This window comes from Sus scrofa, chromosome X, assembly GCF_054392235.1.
Source record: "Sus scrofa isolate SSC_HxYL_T2T_F1_AM1 chromosome X, Sscrofa_HxYL_maternal_Yorkshire_Landrace_v2.0, whole genome shotgun sequence".
NCBI classification, from domain to species: domain Eukaryota; kingdom Metazoa; phylum Chordata; class Mammalia; order Artiodactyla; family Suidae; genus Sus; species Sus scrofa.
In genome coordinates, this window is record NC_139401.1 from 108908976 (window position 1) to 108936265 (window position 27290).

Below are 27290 nucleotides of genomic sequence, written 5' to 3' on the forward strand. Positions count from 1 at the left end.
CCATCTTCCAGCAACTTGTCTTCCTCCCCTTTGAAGCTCTAACCCCCTGCCCCCTACTCCTGGGCTCAGCAAGGTACAGAAGCTTCAAGTACCTGCCCACCAGGGGCTCTTCATTTTCTTTGTGGGGCTTCCGTACATATGTAATTAAATGTAATTAAAAGCGTTTTTCTCCTGTTAATCTGTCTTATGTCAATTTAATTATTAGACCAGCCAAAGAATTGAGAAGGGGAAAAAAGTTTTCGGCCTTTACATTTACAAAGGTAGATTTGATCTGGGAGTGGCTATTTGCATTTCAAAGGATGCCTCACTTCACGGAAAGAATTTACCACAGGGCTATTTCAAATAGTTTGCTCAATTGAAAATATGGAATCTGAAAGTCTCAAAATGAAGGATTAAGAGAAGCATGTTTCATTCATACAATGAACTATCAAAGGATCATTACAAGTTAAGTTCTTCGTTCCATGGAGAAATGCTAACACTGTAATGACAGAAGTTGGGAAAAAACGTGTTTCCAAACAAAATTGGTTTTTAAACATCCATAATAAAAAGACTGAAAGACACCAAATTATTAACAGTTGCTGAGTGTTGCGATTGTAAATAGTTTTCGTCTTTTGAACGGTCTGTCCACATTTTCTATGGTAAGTGTATAGCATTTTTATCATAAAGATAAAAAACTTTTAAAAACAAAAATCAAGTTCTAAAAATTCAATTCACACAAAGCTTCTCAGAACTGTCACCAATGGGATGTATCTGTGGGGAGGGAGAAAATTCCAGGACATCTGTTTACCAAGTTCTTAAGTCTGTAATAATCCAGAACTAAGGGAGAAGAGAAAAAAACAAAAGACAGAAAAACCCTTTTAAGATCCTTTCAAAAAAATGTGTGGCAGTTGCTGCCGTGGGGAGTGAGGGAGGAAACAGTCAAGTGCTCATTTAAAACCTCTATCTTATCATTTTGTAGGCTTGAGGTGAATTGGTTAAATGCACTTAACCTGTGATTAATTTGGTCTTTGACTCAACTAAGAATTCCCTATAAAACTTCAAAACTGGTAGGTAGGGCTATACCCCCCCCCCCAAAAAAAAACCGTGAAGGCGGTGATGACAAACAATAAATTAAAGGCGGCAGTCCGGAGAAATTGCTGAGTCAAGAGTCGGGCAGTCACGTGAAGTTTTTAATAAAAACGAAACTTAACTAGACGTGGGTAGTTCTCCCTACCCTGGCCCGGCCCCGCCCCACCCCAGTATTGTTACGGGCGCGCGGAGAGTATCGGTTTGTATCCTTTGGGTTCCCCGCGGGGCGGACTTCCCCTTCCTGGGCGAAAGGGGTGGCCCAAGGAGGAGGGGCTGGGCTCCCCTGCGGGCCTTTGGACTTGGGTCAGTGTTTCGAGAGTAGGAACATACGGATCTGGGCGAAGCAGTGGTTTTCTGGGTCTCCAGCGTTTGGTACCTTTGGAAGGACCGCTGAAGCTGTGGGCGGCTGCGCTTGCTGCCAGCGGTCAAGGCGACCTTGCTCCGCAAAGCGCCTATTGTACTTTAGCTACCGACTCCTGAGGCTTTGCCGCTTTCCAGGCATTCCTCCAGGAGCTTTCTCCCCCTGGAGGCCTAGCCTTTAAACGCAGTTTGTTTTTGCAGTGTGGTGCTGCTTTATTCTTGGCTTTGGCGCCGAGGGTAGCCTGCAATCCTTACCAGTTAATTATGGCCTCTGGGAGAAAAGAAGAATAAAGTGCAGCCCTTCATGTCCACACACTTGGTGCTTCTGAATTCACTGACAGTGGTTGCTTTGAAGTCTATTAAGCGCCTTTAGTCACCTGGTTTCCTTTATGGCCACAAGGACCTGCACCAAAGCCTGGCGCCTGTTCTGGGTTGGCTCTAGGTGACTTGGGCAGAAAGAGGCACTGGGCAGTTTCATGCATGTGCCTATATCAAAGCTCATCAAATTACACATTTTAAATATGTGTAGTTTATTGAATGTCAATTATGCCTCAATAAAGCTGTTTAAAAGGAACACAGGATTAAGAAATAGTAATCAAGATTAAGTAAATATTGGAATAATCAGATATTGCGGGGTCATTTCTAGACCACTGCAATAAGGTGAGTGACACAAGTTTCTGGCTTCCCCGTGCATATAAAAGTTATGTTTACACTATATTGTATTCTATTAAGTGTGCAACAGCATTATGTCTAAACAATGTACAAATCTTTTTAAATTAAAAAAACAACGTACATACCTTAATTTAAAATACTTTATTGCTGGGAGCTCCTTGGTGGCTCAGTGGGTTAAGGGTCCAGCACTGTCACTGCTGTGGCTCTGGTTACGGCTGTGGCGCAAATTCAATCCCTGGCCTGGGAACTTTTGCATGTCCCGGCACGACCAAAAACAAAACAAAAAACTTGATTGCTAAAAAATGTTATCCATCATCTCTGAGCCTTCAGTGAGTGGTAGTCTCTTTGATGGTGGAGGGTCTTCCCTCACGTTGATGGCTACTGACTGATCAGGGTGGTGGCTGCTGAAGGCTGGAGTGGCTGTGGCAATTTCTTAAAAATGGCAGTTCCTACTGTGGCATGGTGGGTTAAGCATCTGACTGTTAGCAGCTCAGGTCTCTCCAGAGAGGAGGGTTTGATCCCAGGCCCAGTGCAGTAGGTTAAAGGGTCCCGCAATGCTGTGGCTGTGGCTATAGCATAGGTTGCAGCTGTGGCTCAGATTCAGTCCCTGGCCTGGGAACTTCCATATGCCCTGGGTGCGGCCTTTAAAAAAAAAAAGTTGTCAAATCAATTGACTCTTCCTTTCACAAGCAATTTCTCTGTAGCATGCAATGCTATCTGACAACATTTTATCCATTGTAGAACTTCTCTCAAAATTAGAGTTGTGGGGAGTGCCTGTTGTGGCTCAGTGGGTTAAGAACCTGACTAGTATCCATGAGGATGTGGGTTTGATCCTTGAACCCACTCAGTGGGTCAATGATCTGGCATTGCCATGAGCTGTGGCATCGGTGGCACACGCAGCTTGGATCCCGTGTTGCTGTGGCTGTGATGTAGGCTGGCAGCTACAGCTCCGATTCGACCCCTAGCCTGGGAACTTGCATGTGCCACAGGTGCAGCCCTAAAACAGAAAAAAATAGAGTTGTTGACTGAAAGAAAGTGCACAACCTAAAAGTTGAGAGTTAAATTTTATCCGGTGGATTATTGAGGACTATGGCTCAGGGTACAGCCTCTCAGTTCTGAGGGACTGTTCCAAAGAGGTAAGGGAGGAGCTATAAAGATACATGAGTTTTTGCTGAAAAAAAATGTTAGGTGAACATCAAAAATTACTGCCAATCACAAAAAAACACATCAATTTAATGATTTTAGTGCTTTTCTATGTGTGGGAGGATGCAAGTGTAATTGAAATACTTTTTTTTTAAACGGCCGCACCTGTGGCATGTGGCAGTTCCCAGGCTAGGGGCTGAATCAGAGCTGCAGCTGCACGTATGCCACAGCTTGCGGCAACACCAGATCCTTAACCCACTGAGTGAGGCCAGGGATGGAACCTGCATCCTCATAGAGATAACATCGGGTCCTTAACCCACAGAGCCATGATGGGAACTCCAAAATTATTCCTTTGATATGCACCATAACTATCTAGGGCCAGTATCCAGTTTTTGTCCATCCCAAATCCCCTCAGGGTGCACCATTAGGGGTGGCTGCAAAGGATATTATGGCCACAACATCCTTTGTTTACTGAAATAGCAGGCAACATTCTTTGTCCACTGAGTCATTCCTCTCAAATCCTGCTGCTTAAGCAACTAAGTTTATGTAATATTCTAAATCCTTTGTTATTTTAACAATTCATTAAGTTCTCTTATAACCGCACTTTGTGGTGCCCCCAATTACAACAGTAATGTCAAAGATCACTGTCATGGAGTTCCCATCGTGGCGCAGTGGAAATGAATCTGACTAGGAACCATGAGGTTGAAGGTTCGATCCCTGGCCTCGCTCGGTGGGTTAAGGATCCGGGGTTGCCGTGAGCTGTGGTGTAGGTCTCAGACGTGGCTCGGATCTGGCGTTGCTGTGGCTGTGGTGTAGGCCAGCGGCTACAGCTCCGATTAGACCCCTACCTGGGAACCTCCATATGCCAGGGGTGCGGCCCCAGAAAAGACAAAAAAAAAAAAAAAAAAAAAGACACTGTCACTGATTGCTATAACAAATATAATAATGAAAAAAAAAAAGAAATAGTGTGACAATTACTAAAATGTGACAAAAATACGAAGTGAACAATTGCTGTTGGAAAAATGGCACCGGTAGACCTCTCAACATAGGGTGGCTACAAACCTTTGCCTTTGTAAAAAACACAATATCTGAGAAGAGCAATAAAATAAGGTATGCCTGTAACTGATAAAAAGCGAAGATATTTCTTCTATTTATGTCACTGAGTGGTAAAAAAAATTAATATCGATTGCCATTTTTGGATGAGTTATTTATTTATTTATTTATTTACATTTTTCAAGGCCCCTTAGCAAATAGAGTTCCCAGGCCAGGGATCGGATCCCAGCCACAGTTTCAACCTAAGCCGCAGCTTTGGGAACAAGGGATCCTTAACCCATTGTGCCCAGCCAGGGATTGAACCTGTGTCCCAATGCTCCCAAGATGCTGCCAATCCCGGCACAGTGGGAACTCCTGTTATTTATTTTAAAGCCTTAAATTTCTATAAATATAGGCACATGGTTTTATTTGCAAAGCTTTTCTAGATGAGGATATTTCATGGGTGTTTTATTTACAATGGCTGTGATACCTAAGAAAATACAAAGCCATTGTGCCTTAAAAACAAAAACAAACAAAAAAGAAAACATCACAGGCTAGTAGGTGGTAACAGTACCAGAGTTAGGCATCAGGCTGAGGAGTCAGGTTGACCTAGCTCTGAACTCAAATTCTGCTACTCAATAGCTGTGTGAGCAGAGGTGAGTTCCTTATTTTCTCTAAACCTCAGCTTCCTCACAGAGTCCAGAGGCAGTCAGGGTCAGCAGAGGAGGAGCAGAAAGGGGAATCATTTGGCTGGAGCCCCGACTCAGAATGGGCCTCAAATCAGGACCTCTTCCTCGTAGGACATTTGTGTAGAATTGCTGGGAGAATGACTAGCATGAAAATTGATCCTACAAGAAATCCATGAAAGCCTGGTATTTGAGGGTGGGAGTCCAATGAATGAATGCCTTCAAAATCTGAAAGCTTCCCAGGCCTTGAAGACCTGTAAGGCATAAATAATAATGAATGTGAAGGATTAGAACAGTACCTGACACAGACTAAGCACTGCACTTGATCAATGGTAACTTTTTTTTTTTTTTTTGTGGCAGCACCCAGGCATGTGAAAGTGCCTAGGCCAGGGATTGCTCCTTCGCCACAGCTTGTTACTAGAGCCACGGCAGTGACAACACCAGATCCTTAACCTGCTGAGCCACCAGGGAATTTTGAAATGTATGTGTGGTCTGGTTTTTCCTTTTTTCTTTTTTTTTTTTAGGGCCACAGGTGTGGCATATGGAAGTTCCCAGGCTAGGGATCGAATCAGAGCTGCAGCTGCTACGCCACAGCCGCAGCAACTTGGGATCCGAGCTGCTTCTGTAACCTACACCACAACTCACGGCAATGCTGGATCCCTTAACCCACTGAGTGAGGTCAGGGGTTGAAATCGTATCCTCTGCTGGGTTTGTTTCCACTGAGCTACAAAGGGAACTCCATATTTATGCTTTTGAAGAACCACTTTGTTAGTCCACCTAAGTGTCCTACCATGGTATTGAACTTTTTTTTTTTTTTTGGCCACGTCCGCTGCAAGTGGAAGTTGCTAGGCCAGGGATCTACCTGCCCCACAGCAGCGATCTGAGCCACAGCAGTGACAACACCATACCTTTAACCCACTGGGCCATCAGGGAGCTCTCACTTATGCTATTTTTAAATGTTCAGATTATCAATATAAATAACATATGGAAGTTGCTGGGCCAGGGATTGAATCTGAGCCAAGCTAAGACTTATGCCAGAGAGCAATGCTGGATCCTTTAACCCACTGCACTGCGCCTGGAGATTGAACCCTCGCTTCTGCAGCAACCCAAGCCACTGCATTCGGATTCTTAATGCACTGAGCCACAGCATGAACTCCTAAAGGAGTTTTTTTGACCATAGGTTTTGCGCATCAATATAATTAAATCATCTTGGTGGAAAAACTTAATGTTTCAAAAATTATATGGTTATTTTTAGAGCCCCCTTCAGTCTCAAAATGTCTTGGTTTGGACAAGAAGTTATATTATTACCATAACCACAGCATATGTAGCACATTTTCTTTGGCAGCAGCTGGTCAGGACTTCAATTCCAGTTCTGCAATGTAATAGCTTTAGTAGCTTCTTAAGTAAGTTATTCAATCTCTCTCAAACTCAGTTTCCTCATCTTTAAAAATGGGAAAATAGGAATTCCCGCTGTGGTGCAATGGGATCAGTAACATCTTGGGAGTGCTGGGTTGCAGGTTCAATCCCTGGCCTGGCACAGTGGGTAAGGATCCCGCATTGCTGCAGCTGCAGCTTAGGTCATGACTGCAGCTCAGATCTTATCTCTGGCCTAGGAATTCCATACGCTGAGGGGCGGCCAAAAGTGAAAAGGTAAATAAATCAATAAAAGTGGGAAAATAGGAGTTCCCATAGTAGCTCAGCAGGTTGAGAATCTGACTAGTACCCATGAGGATACGGGTTCAATCCCTGGCCTCACTCAGTGGATTAAGGATCCGGGGTAGATCGCAGACGCAGCTCAGATCCATAAAAAACTAAATAAATAAATAAAATGGGAAAATCACAGATCCTCTCTCATTGGGTTGTTGTGAGGATGAAATGAGATAACATGTATAAGGCACTTGGTACAGTGCCTTGGCTTATCCAGCATTCAAAAGAGTTATTGATAAGTATCATTATCATTATTCTTTATTTATTTTTGCTTTTTAGGACTGCATGTGCGGCATGTGGAGGTTCCCAGGCTAGGGGTCAAGTCGGAGCTGCAGCTACCAGCCTATGCCATAGGCACAGCAACACAGGATCCAAGCTGTCTGCTAACTACACCACAGCTCACTGCAACGCCAGATCCTTAACCCACTGATTGAGGCCAGGGATCAAACCTGCATCCTCATGGATACTAGTTGGGTTCGTTACCACTGAGCCACAACAGGAAGTTCTCATTGTTGTTATTATTAAGAGGCCTATGTTCATGATTTTTGTCAGACTTTATCACTGACTTGGTGTCATAACATTAGAAGATTGGTTGCCTGATCTTGTCTTTGGCGATCAGGAAGATTCACCAAATTAAATTATGGCATAGATCAGCATTTTCAAGAATACTTTTCTTAGAATATTGGCACTGCGAGATGCTCTGCCAACAAAAGGTTCTGCAGTCAACTGATACTGGAAAGCTATAGTTATATCTTGCAAATTCATAACACATATTGTATTAGTACTGCAAAATCTGAGAACTCCCACAGTAAAGAAACATATTTGTCTTGTTTAACCCCCATTTTCAAAATTTGATACTATAGCTTCTCCTATTTTTTTTTGGCTGCACCCATGGCATGCAGAAGTTCCTGGAGGGATCAAACCCATGCCACAGCAGTGACCTGAACCACAGCAGTGACAATGCTGAGTCCCTAACCAATTGCACCACCAGGGAATTCCTAGCTTCTCCTATCTCGTTTGTGTGTATGTGATGCCTAAAATTAAGAGTATTCTACAAAACATATTCCGTGAAACAAGGATCTTGTCTGTTTTATTTAAAAAATGAGAGGCCTAACTGGGAGGATTTTCCCAAGGCCACGCAGTAACAGCAGATACATAGACCTTGATTCCAGGTCTCCAAATCCTTGTGATTTTTCTTGGAGGAAAATCTCTATGTATGTAATAATCTTTGTGCACAGATACAATAATGTGAACTGTATGTTAATTAGTAGCTGTATGATACCTTTGAAAATTCAAGGCCAGAGCTTTTGTATTGTGAACCTGCAGCTTTAAAGCCTCCCTAATCTCTGGGACTAAGGGTTTCTGTTCCTAAGCAATATGCAGGAACCGAAGACCACGGTTAATGGGATATTGTCTCTCTTTTTTTCTCTGTTTTTTTCTTTTTACAGCCACTCCTGCGGCATAAGGAAGTTCCCAGGCTAGGGGTCAAATCGGAGCTTCAGCTGCTGGCCTACGTCACAGCCATGGCGTATCCACACCCGATCCAAGCCACATCTGTGACCCATCCACAACCCACACCTCAGCTGGGTCCTTAACCCACTGAGCGAGGCCAGGTATCAAACCCATATTCTCACAGACACTGTCCACAACAGGAACTCCTGGGACATTGTCTCTTGAATTGACACAATATGAAAGCCAGAGGGCGCTCATTCCCAAGGATCTCAAGATTCAACGAGCAGCAAGATAGAAGCAGTTAAGTTTCAAAATGACTAAAACAGAAGGTACTGTCACTGAAGGCATGACAATGTTTAAGATGTAAAGCCATGGAAAACAAATTAGAAAAGAAAGAGAGCCTAATAGGACTATATCAATGTGTAAAATTTGTTTCATAGTCAACAAAACTAAAAAATGTAATATGAAAACAATGTATATATATATATATATATATATACATACACGTGTATATGTGTATTTGTGTGTATGTCTATACATATATTCATATATTCTACATAAATCTATGAGACCAAGTCTGAGACCATAATTCTAATATTTATTAAGCATATACTATGTATTACATGTCTTATGTGCACTGTCATTAATAAATAAGCCTAGGAAGTATTAGAGCACTGTCATTTTACACATGTGGAAACTGAAAATTTTATTTATTTTTATTTTTATTTTTTTGTCTTTTTAAAAAATTTTTCTAGGGCCCCTCCTGCGGCATATGGAGGTTCCCAGGCTAGGGGTCTAATCGGAGCTGTAGCTACTGGCCTACACCACAGCCACAGCAACGTGGGATCCGAGCCGAGCCGAGTCTGTGACCCACACCCCAGCTCGCGGCAATGCCGGATCCTTAACCCACTGAGCGAGGCCAGGGGTCGAACCCGCAACCTCATGGGGTTTTAAATAACTTGTCCAAGTTCACACTATTAAGTAGAAGAGACAGCTGAGACTCCAAGTGTCTCTCTCCAGAGCACCCAACTGCACCTCACTCCCTCCTCATGGCTTATAGGGCCTTACGTGGCTTGGCTTCCCTCATCATAGTTTGCATCCTGCGGGACTGAAGTACTTTCAGTTGCCTAAACAGGCCATGTTCCCCCAGTAGGACCCTCCTCTATCTTTATCTGACCCAATCCTACTTGTTCTTCCAGTCTCAGCTTGTTCATCCTCCATAAGTCTTCTTATCCTCCATAAGACTTCTCTGCCTGCCAAGTCTGAATTAGGTGACCTTTCTCTGTGCTTCTATAGCTCCCTATCATTTCACCACACCGCATGGCAGTTGCCCATTTCCTGATCTATCCCCTCTGTTAGATTGAGAATTTGGGGAGATCAGAGGCTAGGTCTCTCTTGCTCCCCATGGGATTCCCAGCTCCTGGCACAATGCCTGGCATTTGCTAAATTCCTTATACATACAGGAACTCCTCTACTTGAGACATTTCTTGCAGCCACAAAGTTGTATAGAGGGCAAATTTCCAACTCTTTCTGCCACCAGCAGCTTATTGACTGTCTATCTTGGTCTCTGGCATTGTCATTCATCAGGTGCGTTCGCTGTGACTTTGCCTAGGTTTGAGCAGCTTAATGAACATTGTTAACATATATCTGATACATATGAAAGAAGTGAAAGTGTTGAAAGTCCTAATAATAAGTGACAGAGAGTTTCTGCTGTGGTGCAGTGATTTAGTGATCTGGCTTATTTCTGTGCAGGTGCTGGTTTGATCCCCAGCTTGGCGTAGTGGGTTAAGGATCCACTGTTGCTGCAGCTGTGGCACAGGTCGCAGCTCCTGCTTGTGTTCTATCCCTGGGATTCCATATGCTGCTGGAGCCTTTGTAAGATTTTGACCTTTTTAAAAATTTTTTGATGGCTGTGCCCACGGCATATTGAAGTTCCCAGGCCAGGGATTCAATCTGAGCTGCAGCTGTGACCTGTGTCACAGCTGTGGCAGCACTAGATCCTTTAACCCATTGCACTAGGCTGGGGAATTGAACCTGTGCCTCCATGGCAACCAGAGCCACTGAGGTTGGATTCTTAACCCACGGCGCCACAGCAGTGACTCCCTGTTGGACCTTCTTAATGGCCAAGGAATCAGAGATGAGGGAGGGTCTGGTGTGCTCTTCTGGTGGGAGGAGAAAGGAAAGCATCATTAGAGACCCTGGCCCTTGGATTTTGTTCCCCAGGTACTAGGCACTTCACTGGCCTTTTGGTGACCTTCCTAACCTGTCCAGTGGAAATTGTCCATTGCTGACCTTTACTCTTCAAATGCAATCCTGGCCAGGTTGTGTGGGGCATGGTAGATTTTGTATGTCCTTTCAAAACACTGTGTTCTGGATTAGGAGGCCTTTGGACAGTTGGTTTGCTGACAAATTGGTCTTTATGACTTAATTGCCAGCTTGTGTCTTTAGGGAAGTTGAACAGAATGACCTATTTGTGGATTAACTCTATTTCCTTTTAGTATTTTTTTTAAAGAAAACTTTAGGTATAGTTGATTACAATGTTGTGCCAATTTCTATTGTATAGCAGTGACTCAGTCACATGTATATGTACACTCTTTTTTATTATTTTCCATCATGGCCTATCTCAGGAGATTATCTATAGTTCTCCTGCTATACAGTAGGACCTTGTTGTTTATCCATTCTAAATGTAATACTTTGCATCTACCAATCCCAAACTCCCAGTCCATCCCACTCCCTTCTCTTCCCCCTTGGCAACCACAAATCTGTTCTCCACATTTTGTGAGTCTGTTTCTGTTTTGTAGGTAGGTTCATTTGTGCCATATATATATATTTTTTCCTTTTTCAGCCACCCTGCAGTATATGGAGCTCCTGGCCCAGGGATCAGATCCAAGATGCAGTTGTGACCTATGTTGAAGCTGCAGCAATGCTGGATACTTAACCCACTGTTAGGCCAGGGATTGAACCTGAGACCTTGTGCTCCAGATATGCTGCCAATCCTGTTGCACAACAGCAGGAACTCATTTGTGCCATATTTTACATTCGCATATAAGTGGTATCATATGGTATTTGTCTTTCTTACTTCACTTAGTATGAGAATTCTAGTTGCATTATTTCATTCTTTTTTATGGCTGAGTAGTATTCCATTGTATATATGTACTACATCTTCTTAATCCATCCATCTGTCAATGGACATTTAGATTGTTTCCATGTTTTGGCTATTGTGAATAGGGCTGCAATGAACATAGGGGTGCATGTATCCTTTTGAATTATAGTTTTCTCTGTATATATGCCTAGGAGTGGGATTGCTGGATCATGTAGTTCTATAGTTTTCTGAGGAACCTCCATACTTTTTTTCCATGGTGGTTGTACCAATTTACATTCCAACAGTGGAGGAAGGTTCCCTTTTCTTGTAGATTAACTCTTTATATGCTATCCTGGAACCCAGGGCTGGCTAGGAGAGTGCCAGGACGCTGGGGCAGCTATTAAAAAAAAAAAAAAGTCCAAGGACAGATTCTGGTCAAATTTTTTGAAATGATTTCCCTGACAGTGTTAAATTTTAATGAGATTATACCCATTTCTGATGTATGTGTCTCTCCCTAAGAATTCCAAATATTGGAGTTTCCATTGTAGCGCAGCAGAAACAATCCATCTAGGAACCATGAGGTTGCGGGTTCAATCCCTGGCCTTGCTCAATGGATTAAGGATCAAGCAGTGCCATGAGCTGTGGTGTAGGTCACAGACGTGGCTCAGATCCTGCATTGCTGTGGCTGAGGTGTAGGCCAGCAGCTATAGCTCCGATTGGACCCCTAGCCTGGGAACCTCCATATGCCACGAATGCAGCCCCAAAAAGCAAAACAAAACAAAACTCCAGTAATTCCAAATATTACTATTGAGTTTAGCTTGCCATTAATCTGGCATTGAACTTTCTTTTCTTATGCAGTTGCATAATACTCATACCAAGTACATGAAGATAAATGTATGAAAATGTAGAGGATTTCTGCCTCCAGCCAAGATGGAGTAATAAGGACTGGATTTAACCTGTTTGAAACAACCAAAAAAAAAAAAAAAGCAAACCCATACAAAATTCATGAAACAATGGTTTTCAAGACACAGCAGAAAACAAAGGAAAAGTGATCCCTGAAAGACGGTTAAAAAAAATAAGGTGAGTCCTCTGATCACAGCTGGCTACATAAGCTGCAGGGCTCAGTACAAAATGTAAGGCAGGAAAGTTTTCCTTTTTTCCACAGTCTCTCTCTTAACCATCTTGATGGGTTTTATGAGCTATTTAATGTTATTCTCCCTCAGGCATGGGATCCTTGGAGGGCAGATGCAGACCCTCAGAGATGCCCTGAAGCTTAATCTCTGACAAGGCAAGCACACACATACTTGCAGCAAACCAACTGCTGGCTTCTCCCTCATGCCAACTGCTGAATCAATGCGCCCAGGAAGAAGAGCCAGGAATCTCCACTTCCCATGGGTCAGATACTCCAAACCACTGTGGATGGGCAGCCTGCACGAGTATTAATACTTCTGTGCCAGGATGGCTAGGTAACTGGATGGAATAGGCAAGAAGTTGATGCCAGCTGAATCACCTGTTGAATGTGATTGGGCTGCCAGCTTGGGGCAGGGATGGTTGCCACCATGTCCTACCCTGAGATGCCAAAGGGGCAGGCGTCTGATTCTGACTCTGCCTGTGCCCGTGCCCAAGCCCCCTACTGGAGACAGAGGGCAGCATTAGTTGCCAGGAGAGGAGGCTGAGGTAGGAAAGTGGTCAGCCAGAACCTATCCAAAGAGGCAATTCAACAGACACAGGAAGGGCCACATGTGAACCCAGGCTCCAAGCCCCCCGTGCATGCTCTGTTGTCCCCTGGGACTTCACTTACAAAACAAAGATAAAATTATAAATTTCAAGATGGTGACCACAGAGCATTAAATCCAAACATGGGCCCTTTTGGAACTTGGGGCCCTGTGCGACTGTCAGGTCCACGGAGCCAGCCTTGTCCACCAGTGGGGGAACCAAGGCAGCCTGGCAGACTTCCAAAATTGAGTAGACACAGCTGTGCATCTGCAGATGCCAAGGCAACTGGAGCACATAAGAAAGAACGCCAGAGAGAAGAGACCTGCACAGAGGCATACCTCCAAAGATCTGCAGATGGTGTCCTTCAAATGTTCAAGAGAACTAATCAGTGCATTCACATGAGGAAAATACCTCACATACAAAAGAACCATCTGAAAGAATTAGAAAAAACAATTCCTAGTATTCATATAAAGTCAGGAATAGTGGCTGTTTCTACCAGCCAGAATAGAAAACCTCATGACTCACAGGGCACTGCGTAGATAGACAGGTCTTCCTGGAGTAGTGGAGAATAATTAACACTAGGAAACTCAAAAAGATTAATAGAAGTACAAAAATATCCAAGATCTAACATAGATAAACTGACAGTGTCTGGTATCCAATTAAAATAACTAGACATGCAAAAAGGCAAGGAAATACAACCCATAATGAGAATAATCAATTGATCAAAAACAAAGCAGAAATTTTAGAATTAGCAGAGATAACATTAAACTGATTATAACTGTATTCCATATGTTAAAAAATTAATTAAGACATGGGAGATATAAAAAAGATAAAATGAACTTGTAACAGATAAAAACTACAATGTCTAATATGAAAAACATACTGGATGGGGAGTTCCCTGGTGGCTCAGTGGGCTAAGGATCCAGAATTATCACTGCTGTGGCAAGGGTTTGATCCCTGGCCCGGGAACTTCTGCATGCCATGGATGTAGCCAAAAAATTTTTATATGCATGTGTGTACACACACACACACACACACACACACAGGCTGGATGAGATTAACAGCAAATTAGACATTGCCAAAAAACATATTAGTGATCTTGAAGGCATAGCAAAACTACCTGACCAAAAAAAAAAAAAAAAAAAAAAGAATGAAAATGGCCCCTATCTTATACACCATGCACAAAAATCAACTTGAAATGGATTAAAGACTTTACATAAGAACTGAAACCAGGGTTCCCGTTGTGGTGCAGCAGAAACGAATCTGACTAGGATCCATGAGGATGCAAGTTAGATTCCTGGCCTCGATCAGTGGGTTAAGGACATGGCATTGCTGTGGCTCTAGTGTAGGACAATGGCTACAGCTCCAATTCGACCCCTAGCCTGGGAACCTCCATATGCTGCAAATGCAGCCCTAAAATGCAAAAAAAAAAAAAAAAAAAAAAAAAAAAAAGTAAAACCATATAATATACAAAGAACTCATAAAAAATCCAATCAAAAGATGGGTAGAGGAACAAATAGGTATTTTTCCAAAGACATGCAAATGGCCAACAGATAGATGAAAAGATGCTAAACATCACTAATAATCAAGGAGATGCAAATCAAAGCCACAAAGAGATGTCACCTCACACCTGGTAAGAGTGGCTGTCATCAAAAACACAAGAGATAACAAGTGTTGGCAAAGATAAGGAGAAAAGGGAACATTTGTGCACTGTTGGTGGGAATGTAAATTGGTGCAACTACTATGGAAAACAGTATGGGTGTTCATCAAAAACTTAAAAATAGGAGTTCCTGCCGTGGCACAGTGGTTAACGAATTCAACTAGGAACTAGGAGGTTGTGGGTTCGATCCCTGGCCTTGCTCAGTGGGTTAAGGATCCGGCGTTGCCATGAGCTGTGGTGTGGGTTGCAGACACGGCCCAGATTCCCACGTTGCTGTGGCTGTGGCATAGGCCGGCGGCTACAGCTCCAATTAGACCCCTAGCCTGGGAACCTCCATATGCCCCAAGTGCAGCCCTAGAAAAGACAGACAAAAAAAACAAAAAACAAAAAAAAAACCTTAAAAATAGAACTACCATATGAGTCAGCATTTCCACTTCTGATTTACATTACAATGGACATGAAAATAGGACCTTAAAGAAATACATGCCCTCCCATGTTGTAGCATTGTTCACAATGGCCAAGGCAAGGAAACAACCTAAGTGTCTATCAAAGGATAAATAGATATAAAATACGTGAGATACATATCTCACATCTTTTACACGTAAACACACACATACCATGGAATACTATTCAGTTATGATTAAGAAATAAATTTTTCTATTTGTAACAACAAATTGGGCATTATGCTAAGTGAAACAAGTCAGAGAAAGACAAATATTTCATGGTATCACTAAGAGAAGGAAAAAAAGTCAGGAATTCCTTCGTAGCTCAGTGGGTTAAGGATCCAGCATTGTCACTGCTGTGTCTTAGGTCACTGCTGTGTCTTAGGTCGCTGCTGTGGTGTGGGTTCAATCCCTGGCCTGGGAATTTCCACATGCTGCAAGTGCAGTCAACAGAAAAAAAAAAAAGTCAAAACACACAGAAACAGAGTGTAGAAAAATTGTTGCCAGGGGCTGGGACAGGTGTGGGGAAAATAGGGACAGGTTGGTAAAGTCATACAAACTTTCAGTTATAAGATGAATAAAGTTTGAGGATCTAATGTAAAACATGGTCACTGTAGTTAACATTGTATTGTATAATTAAAATTCGCTAAGAGAGTAGAACTTAAATGTTCTAAATAAGTAAATAAATAAAGATGTGTTGATTAGATGGGAATACTTTCACAGTGTATACAGATATCAAATCACAATGTAGGAGTTCCCATCGTGGCACAGCGGAAACGAATCCAACTAGGAACCATGAGGTTGCGGGTTGGATCCCTGGCCTTGCTCAGTGGGTTAAGGATCTGGCGTTGTCATGAGCTGTGGTGTGGGTTGCAGACACAGCTCAGATATAGTGTTGCTGTGGCTGTGGTGTAGGCCGGCGGCTGCAGCTCTGATTAGACCCCTAGGCTGGGAAGCTCCATATGCTGTGGGTACGGCCCTAAAAAGCCAAAAAAAAAAAAAACCAAAAAACAAAAAACAAAAAACACAGTGTACACTTTAAATACACAATTTTGTCAATTATACCTCAATAAAGCTGAAATTAAAAAGTTATTATTTTGGGTTTTTTTGGTGTGTTTTTAGGGCCGCACCCACAGTATATGGAGGTTCCTAGGCTAGGGGTCGAATCAGAGCTGTTGCTGCTGGCCTGCGCCACAGCCACAGCCACGCCAAATCCTCAACCCACTGAGGATTGAACCTGCAACCTCATGGTTCCTAGTCAGATTCGTTTCCACTGTGCCATGACAGGAACTCCATAAAAAGTTATTATTTTAAGAGAATGTCACTTGGGAATATGCCTGCTTTCATTTTGACTGAGGACCAAATCTGAGTATGAAGGAGGTCAACACATGTGTAGTGATTATTTCAAGGTTGATTGTTACAAACTTTTAAAATTTCTCATCCTGTTTGTAATATGAAATATATAAAGAAAAATGGGTTTTTCTGAACATTTCTGTGGAGTATGTGGCCATGTTATGGATCATGAAGGGAGAGGGTTGGATTAGGAAGGAGAGAGGTGGATGAGTTGGTAACTCCTTTACCTCAAGCTTACTTGGGATAGTTAACTTCCACTGAGATGACCTGAAAGTCTGAAGTGTGTTTATGGCAATTCAGCACCCTTAGATCTAGTGTCTACCATATGGCTGAAAACTCAATTGAGCTATGGCAACAAGATGGAAGATTTGTCTGTGAAGCAAATATATTTTCTCTGATTGTAGGACTGATGGAAAGATGGTTACATCTTTATTGACTTGAACTTTAAAAGTTTATTGTTGGAGTTCCTGACATGGCTCAGCAGTAACAAACCCAACTAGTATCCATGAGGACACGGGATCAATCCATGGCTTCGTTCAGTGGTTTAGGGATCTAGCATTGCCCTGAGCTGTGGTGTAGGTCGCAGATTTGGCTTGGATCCCGCATTGCTGTGGCTGTGGTGTAGGCCAGCAGCTACAGCTCCGATTAAACCCTAGCCTTGGAACTTTGATATGCCACAGGTGTGACCCTAAAAAGACACACACAAAAAAAGAGGGGACAGTTTTTAAGGCATTAGCTTGCTGTGGACCCCTTGCCTAGAAAAGCAATAAAGCTATCTTTTTCTCCTTCACCGCCCCCCCCCAAAAAGAGCTTATTGTCCTAACACTAAGTATGTTGAAGGTATTTCATTTACATAAATAACATTTCTAAGTATCATGTTTGCTACAATGCTGGAAATTGAAGATTTGTGTTACTTTATAGATACACTGGTTACAAATCTCTTGCTTGAACTACATCAAAGTGCTTCATACTTAATATGGTTTGCCTTGTTTCACCAAAATTATTTAATGTAGTACACCTTCCCTCTTATTGTTGGAGTATTTATTCTAGAATATAAGCAGGAGATTCAGAAAAGCAGAGAAAAATTAAAACAAAAAACACTGTATGTTCCAAAGCTTGAGAAATCTTACATAATTCATGGTGTATAATTTGTAATCCTGATTTCTTGTTAATATATTAGAGAATTGGAACTATTTTTTACATTATTTTCTTTTTTGCTTTTTAGGGCCACACCCATGGCATATGGAAGTTCCCAGGTCAGAGGGTGAATTGGAACTATAGCTGCCAGCCTACACTACAGTTACAGTAATTCAGGGTCCGAGCTGCATCTGCGACCTACAATACAGCTCATGGCAATGCTGGATCCCTGAGCTGACTGAGGCAAGGGATCAAACCAGCAACGTCACGGATAATAGTTGGAATCTTTTCCACTGTGCCACAACGGGAACTCTGAAAATTGAAACTATTAGCTAAAAGACTTACAATGATAAAAAACTCTATCCAGAAAATTTATTGGCTTATAATTGTTCATATATCAGATATGTTCTCAGTAATAAGGGATCTAGAGATAAAAATACATAGATGAAAGAACTATAGCCATTAATTAAGAAGCTCCTCTTTTAGGGAGTTCCCGTCGTGGCGCAGTGGTTAATGAATCCGACTAGGAACCATGAGGTTGCGGGTTCGGTCCCTGCCCTTGCTCAGTGGGTTGACGATCTGGCATTGCTGTGAGCTGTGGTGTAGGTCGCAGACACGGCTCGGATCCAGCGTTGCTGTGGCTCTGGCGTAGGCTGGTGGCTACAGCTCCGATTAGACCCCTAGCCTGGGAACCTCCATATGCCGTGGGAGCGGCCCAAGAAATGGCAAAAAGACAAAAAAAAAAAAAAATACAAAGACATAGCTATTTTAAATGGAAAGCACATAAAAAAAAAGCTCCTCTTTTAAACTTGAGTTATAGAGATTATTTTATTATCATCTGTTTAGTTTGTGGCCTAGATTAATGCTACTTGCACTGTTTTTTTTCTTGGGCTGCACCCACAGCATATGGAGGTTCCCAGGCTAGGGGTCCAGTCTGAGCTGCAGCTGCTGGCCTACACCACAGCCACAGCAATGCCGGATCCGAGCTGTGTCTGCGACCTACACCACAGCTCACAGCAACACTGGATCATTAACCCACTGAGCGAGGCCAAGGAACATGCAACTTCATGGTTACTAGTTGGATTTGTTTCTGCTGCACCACAATGGGAACTCTACATTAATGTTTTAAAGGAAGAAATAAACAATTTATTCCATTAAATACTTGCTCTGTGAATTCTTGTATAGCACAATGTAGTTCATAACAACAGTTGAATATCCGATGCATATTACCACTGAATCATTTTGGTTTGACTAAGATCTATCAGTCTGCAAATGATAGCAGTGGGGAGTTCCTGTCGTGGCTTTGTGTAATGAACCTGACCGGTGTCCATGAGGATGTGGGTTCAATCCCTGGCCTTGCTCAGTGGGTTAAGGATCCAGTGTTGCTATGGGCTGTGGCAGAGGCTGGCAGCTACAGCTATGGTTTGAACCCTAGACCGGGAACTTTCATATGCCTCAGGTGTGGCCCTGAAAAGAAAAAAATAATGAGAGCTGTGATGCTTAGCCCAAGTCTTTAACAGCCCATTTATTTTTAACCCATTTTGAGGTATAAATTAAAAATTGTTTGGGAGTTCCCATCGTGGCTCAGCAGTAACTAATCTGACTAGTATCCATGAGGACATGGGTTCAATCCCTGGCCTTGCTCAGTGGGCTAAGGATCCAGCATTGCTGTGGCTGTAGTGTAGGCTGGCGGCTACAGCTCCAACTTGACCCCTAGTCTGGGAACTTCCATATGCTGCAGGTGCAGCCGTTTAAAAAAAAAATTGCTCTAAGAATAAAAATTGCCTTTCAACACAATCAATCAATCAAAACTATCCAAAAGGAAACACAAGAGAGAAAAAGAATACCAAAAATAAAGTGAGGACCATAAGTGAACCATGGGACAATTTCAAATGGCCTAATTGGAGTCCATGAAGGAGGGAGAGGGCAGAAAAAAGATTTGAAGAAATAATGACAAATAAATTTTCCAACTATAAACCCATAGATCCAAAAAGCTCAACAACCCCAATTACAAGAAACAGGAAAAAACAACACCAAGGAACATCATAATGAAACTGCTCAAAACATGCCACAAAGAGAAAACTTAAAAGTGACCAGAGAAAAAAAGACATTTTTGTACACAAAGAATGACATCAGATTTCTCATTGGAAACAATGAAAACAAGAGGGCAACGGAGTAAAACATTTAAAGCACTAAAAGAGGGAATTCCCCTTGTGGCTCAGCCTGGGGTCTTCCATATGACACAGGTGTGCCCCTCCCAAAAAAAAATATATAAAAAGAAAAAATGGCCAAGCTAGAATTCTATATCCAGTGAAAATATCTTGCAAAAACTAAGGTGAGGAATTCCTGTTGTGGCTCAGTGGTTAACGAACCCGACTAGTATCCCCGAGGACTCAGATTTTTGATCCTTGGCCTTGCTCAATGGGTTAAGGATCCAGTGTTGCTATAAGCTGGGGTGTAGGTTGCAGATGCGGCTCAGATCCTGGTTTGCTGTGGCTGTGGTGTAGGCCAGCAGCTGCAGCTCTGATTAGATCCCTAGCCTGGGAATTTCCATATGCCTTGGGTGTGGCCCTAAACACACACACACAAATCCCTATTATAGATACACAAAAACTAAAAAGAAAGGTATATAAGCAAGCTACTAAAGAAAATCTTCAAACCCCAAGGGAAGAAACAAAAAGAAGAATGAATAGAAAAGAACTACAAAAACAACTGGAAAATAAGTGCTAAACTGACAATAAGTATAATCTAAGTGCTCCAATTAAAAGGCCTAGGGTGGCTGATTGAATAAAAAGATAAGACACTTCAATATGCTGTCTACAAGAGACTCATTTCAGGGCTAAAGACACATACAGACTAAAAAGTGAGGGGAAGAAAAAAGGTATTTCACATGGGAGTCCCTGTTGTGGCTCAGCAGAAACAAATCCAACTAGTATCCATGAGAATGCAGGTTCGATCCCTGGCCTCACTCAGTGGATTAAATCTCCAGTGTTGCCACAGACATGGCTCACATCTGGTGTTGCTGTGGCTGTGGTGTAGGCTGGCAGCTGTAGCTCAGATTTGACCCCTAGCCTGGGAACCTCCATATGCCACGGTGCAGCCCTAAAAAAACAACAAAAAAAGATATTTCACACAAATGGAAACAATTAGAAAATGGGAGTAGCAATGCTCATTATCAGACAAAATAGACTTGACTACAATAAAAAACAAAGAAGGTCATTATATAATGACAAAGGGATTAATACAAGAAGAGGAAATTACATTTGTTAACATATATACGCCTAATATATGAGCACCTAAACATATAAAACAAATACTAAGAGACAAAAGGAGAAATAGACAACAATACAGTTATGGTAAGGAACCTTAACACTCCACTTACATCAATGGACAGATCATCCAGACAGGAAATTAATAAGGCAACAGTGGTCTCAAATGACACAAAGAACCAGTTGGACTTAATAGATATCTACAGGACATTCCATCTACAAACAGCAGAATACATTCTTTTCAGATACACATGGAACTTTCCCAGGATAGATCACATGCTAGGCAACGAAACAAGTCTCAACAAGTTTAAGGACAGAAATGATATCAAGCACCTTTTCCAACCACAATATTATTTAACTAGAAATCAATTCAGGAAGAAAAATGGGAAATAGGCAAACACATGGATACTAAACAACATGCTACTGAAAATCCAGTGAGTTAATGAAGAAATCAAAGAGGAAATCAGAAAATATATCCAAACAAATGAAAATGGAAAACAACACTCTAAAATCTATGGGATGCAGCAAAAGCAGTTCTAAGAGTGAAATTCATACTGATATAGGCCTTTCTCAAGAAACAAGAAAACTCTCAAATAAATAACCTAAAATACAACCTAAAGGAACTGGAAAAAGAACAAAGCCCAAAGCCAGAAGGAAGAAAACAAGGAAAGATCAGAGAAGAAACAGAATCGAGATTAGGAGCTCCCGTCATGGCTTGGTGGTAACAAACCTGACTAGTATCCATGAGGATGCGGGTTTGATCTCTGGCCTTTCTCAGTGGGTTAAGAATCCAGTGTTGGGAGTTCCCGTCGTGGCGCAGTGGTTAAGAATCCGACTAGGAACCATGAGGTTGCGGGTTCGGTCCCTGCCCTTGCTCAGTGGGTTAGCGATCCGGCGTTGCCGTGAGCTGTGGTGTAGGTTGCAGACGCGGCTCGGATCCCGCGTTGCTGTGGCTCTGGCGTAGGCCGGTGGCTACAGCTCCGATTCAACCCCTAGCCTGGGAACCTCCATATGCCGCGGGAGCGGCCCAAGAAATAGCAACAACAACAACAAAAAAGACAAAAAAAAAAAAAAAAAAAGAATCCAGTGTTGCCATGAGCTGTGGTGTAGGTCGCAAATGTGGTTCAGCTCCTGAGTTGTTGTGGCTGTGGTGTAGGCTGGCAGCTACAGCTCCGATTGGACCCCTAGGCTGGGAACCTCCATATACCATGGTTGCAGCCCTAAAAAGACCAAAAAAAAAAAAAAAGTCTTTTTTTTTTTTGGCCATGCCCATGACATGCAGAAGTTCACAGGCCAGGGATCAAACCCACGCGGCAGCAGCAACCTGAGCTGCAGCAGTGACAACACCAGATCCTTAACCTGATGCACCACATAAGAACTCCAAGACCTCGTTTTTTTTTTTGAGAAGATAAACAAAATTAATAAACTTTTAGCCAGGTTCATCAAGAAAAAGAGACCTCAAATAAAATAAGAAAGATGAAAAATAACAATCGACACAACAGATAAACCAAAAATTATCAGAGAACAGTAGGAACAGTTACAAGTTAACAGACTGGACAAGCTAGAATAAATGGAACAAGTTCTAGAAACATACAAACTGCCATGACTGAAACAAGAAACAATTTGAACAGACTGATTACAAGTAGTGAAACTGAATTTGTAGTAAAAACAATTCCCAGCAAAAAAAAAAAAAAACATCCAGGACCAGATGGCTTCACATATAAAGAAGTTCTAATATCTAGTCTTCTCAAACTATTCCAAAAAACTGAAGAGGACAGAACACTTCCAAATTTATTCTATGAAGCTACCATTACCCTGATACAAAAAGCAGGCAAAGACACTACAAAAAAGAAAATTATAGGCCAGTATCTTTGATGAATATAGATGAAAAAACCCTGAGCAAAATATTAACATTCCAACAAATCCAATACACCATGATCAAGGTGGATTTATTCCAGGTACACAAGGAAGGATCAACATTCACAAATCTATCAATGTGATATATATCACATTACCAAGAGGAAGGATAAAAATCACATGATGATGTCAATAGAAAAAAGCACTGGACAAAGAATAATATGTATTAAGGGTCAATTAATTAAGAGGATGACAGTCACATACATATACATACCTAACCAGAGTCCCAAAATAAATGAAGCAAAAATTGACAGAAGGGAGAAATAGACAGTTGTACAATAACAGTTGGAGACTTTAATACCCCACTTTTCAATAATGGATAGAACAAGGCAAAAAATCAATAAGGAGAAAGACTAAGTGAACACTGTAAGCCTACTTGTCTTAGCAAACATATATAGAATATGCAAAACAGCAGAATACACATTCTTCTCAAGTCCATATGGAAACACTCCCTAGGATAAATCATACATAAGGCTATAAAACAAGTCTTAATAAACCTAAAAAAGACTAAAATCATAAACAGTATCTTCTCTGACCACAATGGGATTAAATTAGAAATCAGTAACAGAAGGAATATTGAAAATTTCACAATATGTGGGAAATAAACACTCTCTTATACAATGGGAAAAAGAAGATGTCACAATGGAGATTAGAAAATACTTTGAGATGAATGAAAACTAAAACAAAATACCAAAACTTATGGGATGCAATGAAAGCAGTGCCTCAAGGGGAATTTATTATAAATGCCTATACTAAAAAAGAATGGTTTCAAATCAATAAGCTAACTTTACATATTAAAGAACTAGAAAAGGAGCAAATTAAACCCATACAGTGAGAGAGATTAGAGTGGAAATAAATGAAATAGAGAACAGAATAACAAGAGAAAACAACAAATTCAAAAAGTTGGTTCTTGTGGAAGTTCCCGTTGTGGCTCAGCAGTAATAAGCCCGACTAGTATCCATGAGGATGTAGGTTCGACCCTTGGCCTTGCTCAGTGGGTTAAGGATCTGGCATTGCCTTGAACTGTGGTGTAGGTTGCAGACGCAGCTCTGATCTGGTGTTGCTGTGGCTGTGGTACAGGCTAGCAGCTGTAGCTCTGATTCGATCCCTAGCCTGGGAACTTCCATATGCTGTGAGCGTGGCCAAAAAAAAAAAGCACACATAATCACACACAGAAAAGTTGGTTCTTGAAGTTCCCACTGTAGCACAGTGGGTTAGTGATCTGCCATTGTCCCTGAGGCAGCCCGGGTTCGCTCCCCAGCCCAGCACAGTGGGTTAAGGATCCAGCATTGGGAATTCCCATCATAGAGCAGTGGAAATGAATCCGACTAAGAACCACGAGGTTGTGGGTTTGATCCCTGATCTTGCTCAGTGGGTTGAGGATCCAGTATTGCCATGAGCTGTGGTGTAGGTCACAGACGCGGCTTGGAGTTGCTGTGGCTCTGGCGTAGGCCGGCACCAACAGCTCCAATTAGACCCCTAGCCTGGGAACCTTCATATGTCACAGATGCGGCCCTAAAAAGACAAAGGACAAAAAAAAAAAAAAAAAAAAAAAAAAAAAGGGATCTAGCATTGCTGCATTTGTGGCTCGGATTTGATACCTGGCCGGAGAATTTCCATATGCTGCCAAATGTGGCTGAGAAAGAAAAAAAAGTTTGTTCTCTTAAAAGTAACAAAATTGACAAGTCTTTAGCTAGACCAAGAAAGAGAAGCCTCAAATTACTAAAATCAGAAATGAAAGTAGGACATTACTAACATTACAGAAACAAAAAGATTATAAGAGAACTCTATGAGCAAATTGTACCCCAACAAATTAGATAACCAAGATGAAATTAACAAATCCCTAGAAACAAATTATTAAAAATAACTCAAGAAAAAATAGAAAATCTGAAAAAAAAAAACCTCTAAGTAAAGAGATTGAACCAACAATAAAAAAAATTCCTCATAAAAAAAAGTCTAGGACCAGATAGCTTCCTTGGTGAATTCTATTAAATATTTAAAGAACAGGAGTTCCTATTGTGGCTCAGAAGGTTAAGAATCCAACTTGTACCCATGAGGATATGGGTTTGATCCCTGGCCTCACAGTGGGTTAAGGATCCGGCACTGCTGTGAGCTGTGGTGTAGGATGCAGATGAGGCTCGAATCCTGCATTGCTGCAGCTGTGGTGTAGGCCAGCAGCTGCAGTTCTGATTCTACCCCTGGCCCAGGAGCTTCCATGTGCTGCAGGTCTGGCCCTAAAAATGAGAAAAAAAAAAGAATAAACACCAATCCTTCTGTAAGTCGTCTAAAACTAGAAGAGGAGGAAACACTTCACAACTCATTTTATGAGGCCAACATTACCCTGATACCAAAAGCCAAAAAAAGATACTACAAAAAAAAATACTACAGATCAATATCCCTTATGAATATAGATGCTAAATCCTCAATAAAATACTAACTAACCAAATCCAATGGCACACTAAAAGCTTATACACCACAACCAAGGAGACTTATGTCAGAAACACAAGGGTAGTTAAACATACGAAAATCAATCAATGTAATTACCCCAACTTATGAAGGAAAAAAACCCACAGGGTTATCTCAATTGATGCATAAAAAGCATTTTACAAAAGGCAACATTCTTTAATGACAGAAACACTCAGAAAACTATGAAGGGAACTACCTCGACATGATAAAAGGCATTTGATGAAACACCCACAGCTAACATACTTAATGGTGAAAGACTGAAAGCTTCCCCCCTAAGATGAGGAACAAAACAAAGCTGCGTGCTTTAGCCACTTATATTCAATACTGTACTGGAAGCTCCAGCCAGAAAAATTAGGCAAGAAAAAGAAATAAACATACCCAAATTGAAAAGGAGAAGTGAAACCATCTCTATTTGTAAACCCAAAAAATGCTATATATTGAAAATCCTTAAAATCCATAAAAATTTATCGGAGCTAATAAATTCAGCAAAGTTGCAAGGTACAAGATCCACACGCAAAAACTGTATACACTAACACTGAACAATCATCTGAAAAGTAAAGTAGTAAAACAAGAAAACAATTTATAATACCATCTAAAAGAACAAAACACATAATATATTTAAACCAGCGATTCAAGACTTATAGTAAAAAGTACAATATATTACTGAAAGAAATATAAAACATAACTATGCAAATTCTCATTAGGACTGCTTTTTTCTAATGAATGATTTGTTTTGGCAATTCTATGCAGATAAGAATGTTTACAACACTCCCGCCACTCACACTGCTAAACGGAGTTTTTGGTCATAAAAACAAAAAACGTTAATGTATAAAGATTTATGGATCCAAAGATTAAAAAAACAAACTTTTGGGAGTTCCTATTGTGACTCAGTGGGGTTACAAACCTGACTAGTATCAAGAGGATGCAGGTTCCATCCCTGGCCTCGGATCCTGCATTGCTGTGAGCTGTAGCGTAGGTTGCAGACGCAAGTCAGATGTGATGTTGCTGTGGCTGTGGCTGGCAGCTGTAGTTCCGATTGGATGCCTACCCTGGAAACTTCCATATGCCATAGGCCTGGCCCTAAGAACAAAAAAGAAACAAAAGTTTTGTGAAAACCTTGAGACAGAGATGTCTAAATAGAACAAACTTATTTCCTAAACTGTACACATATGTACTAGGATAAGAATTTCAAGCATATTGCTAGACATTAAGTTAAGACCATTCAGCAGACTCAGGAAATGGGTTAAAAAAAGCTTACTGAGGATTTCCTGTCGTGGCTCAGTGGTTAACAAATCCAACTAGGAACCATGAGGTTGTGGGTTCGATTCCTGGCCTTGCTCAGTGGGTTAAGGATCCAGCGTTGCTGTGGCTATGGCGTAGGCTGGCAGCCACAGCGCTGATTCGACTCCTAGCCTGGGAACCTTCATATGCCGAGGGTGCGGCCCTAGAAAAGACAAAAAGACCAAAAAAAGGAGTTCCCATCGTGGAGCAGCAGAAACAAATCCGAGGAGGAACCGTGATGTTTCGGGTTCAATCCCTGGCCTTGCTCAGTGGGTCAAGGATCCGGCATTGCCGTGAGCTGCGGTGTAGGTTGCAGATGCAGCTTGGATCCTGCATTGCTGTGGCTCTGGTGTAGGCCGGCAGCTGTAGCTCCGATTAGACTCCTAGCCTGGGAACTTCCACATGCCATGGGTGTGGCTCTAAAAAGCAAAAAAAAAAAAAAAAAAAAAAAAAAAAGCTTACTGATTTCCGGTTTGATAAGGTTCAGGAGGAACATCTTACTTGAGCGTACATGGCCCAGAACTCACATTAACAGAAAAGGCAGATCAAGTGTCATAACAAAAACAAGAGTACTCATTTAGTCTTTTATTCCCCCTTCAACTTAAATCTAGACTAGTTTCATACTGACTTTATGAAACTATTTGACTTTGAGGATTTAGATGAAACAATGTTCATACTTGTGCATAATATTTCTAAAATATGACATTTAAGAATAAATACTCACCTTGAAGATTCCTGTGAATCACCCTTTACCATACTCTCCTCTCCACACTCCTATAGCATATAATTAAACCATCACAAAAATTAAAAAGAAATTTAAAAAATAACAAAATCGACAACTGCGAA

At 41.6% G+C, this 27290-nt stretch overlaps 1 long non-coding RNA gene across 1 annotated transcript; it reads left to right on the forward strand.

The window, feature by feature from the left end:
- Positions 1 to 1237: 1237 nt before the first annotated feature.
- Positions 1238 to 16111, forward strand: LOC106507022 (uncharacterized). Its single transcript, XR_001302688.3, has 3 exons — positions 1238 to 1267; positions 12061 to 12282; positions 12426 to 16111. It is a non-coding gene; the product is annotated as an uncharacterized LOC106507022 (long non-coding RNA).
- Positions 16112 to 27290: the final 11179 nt, after the last annotated feature.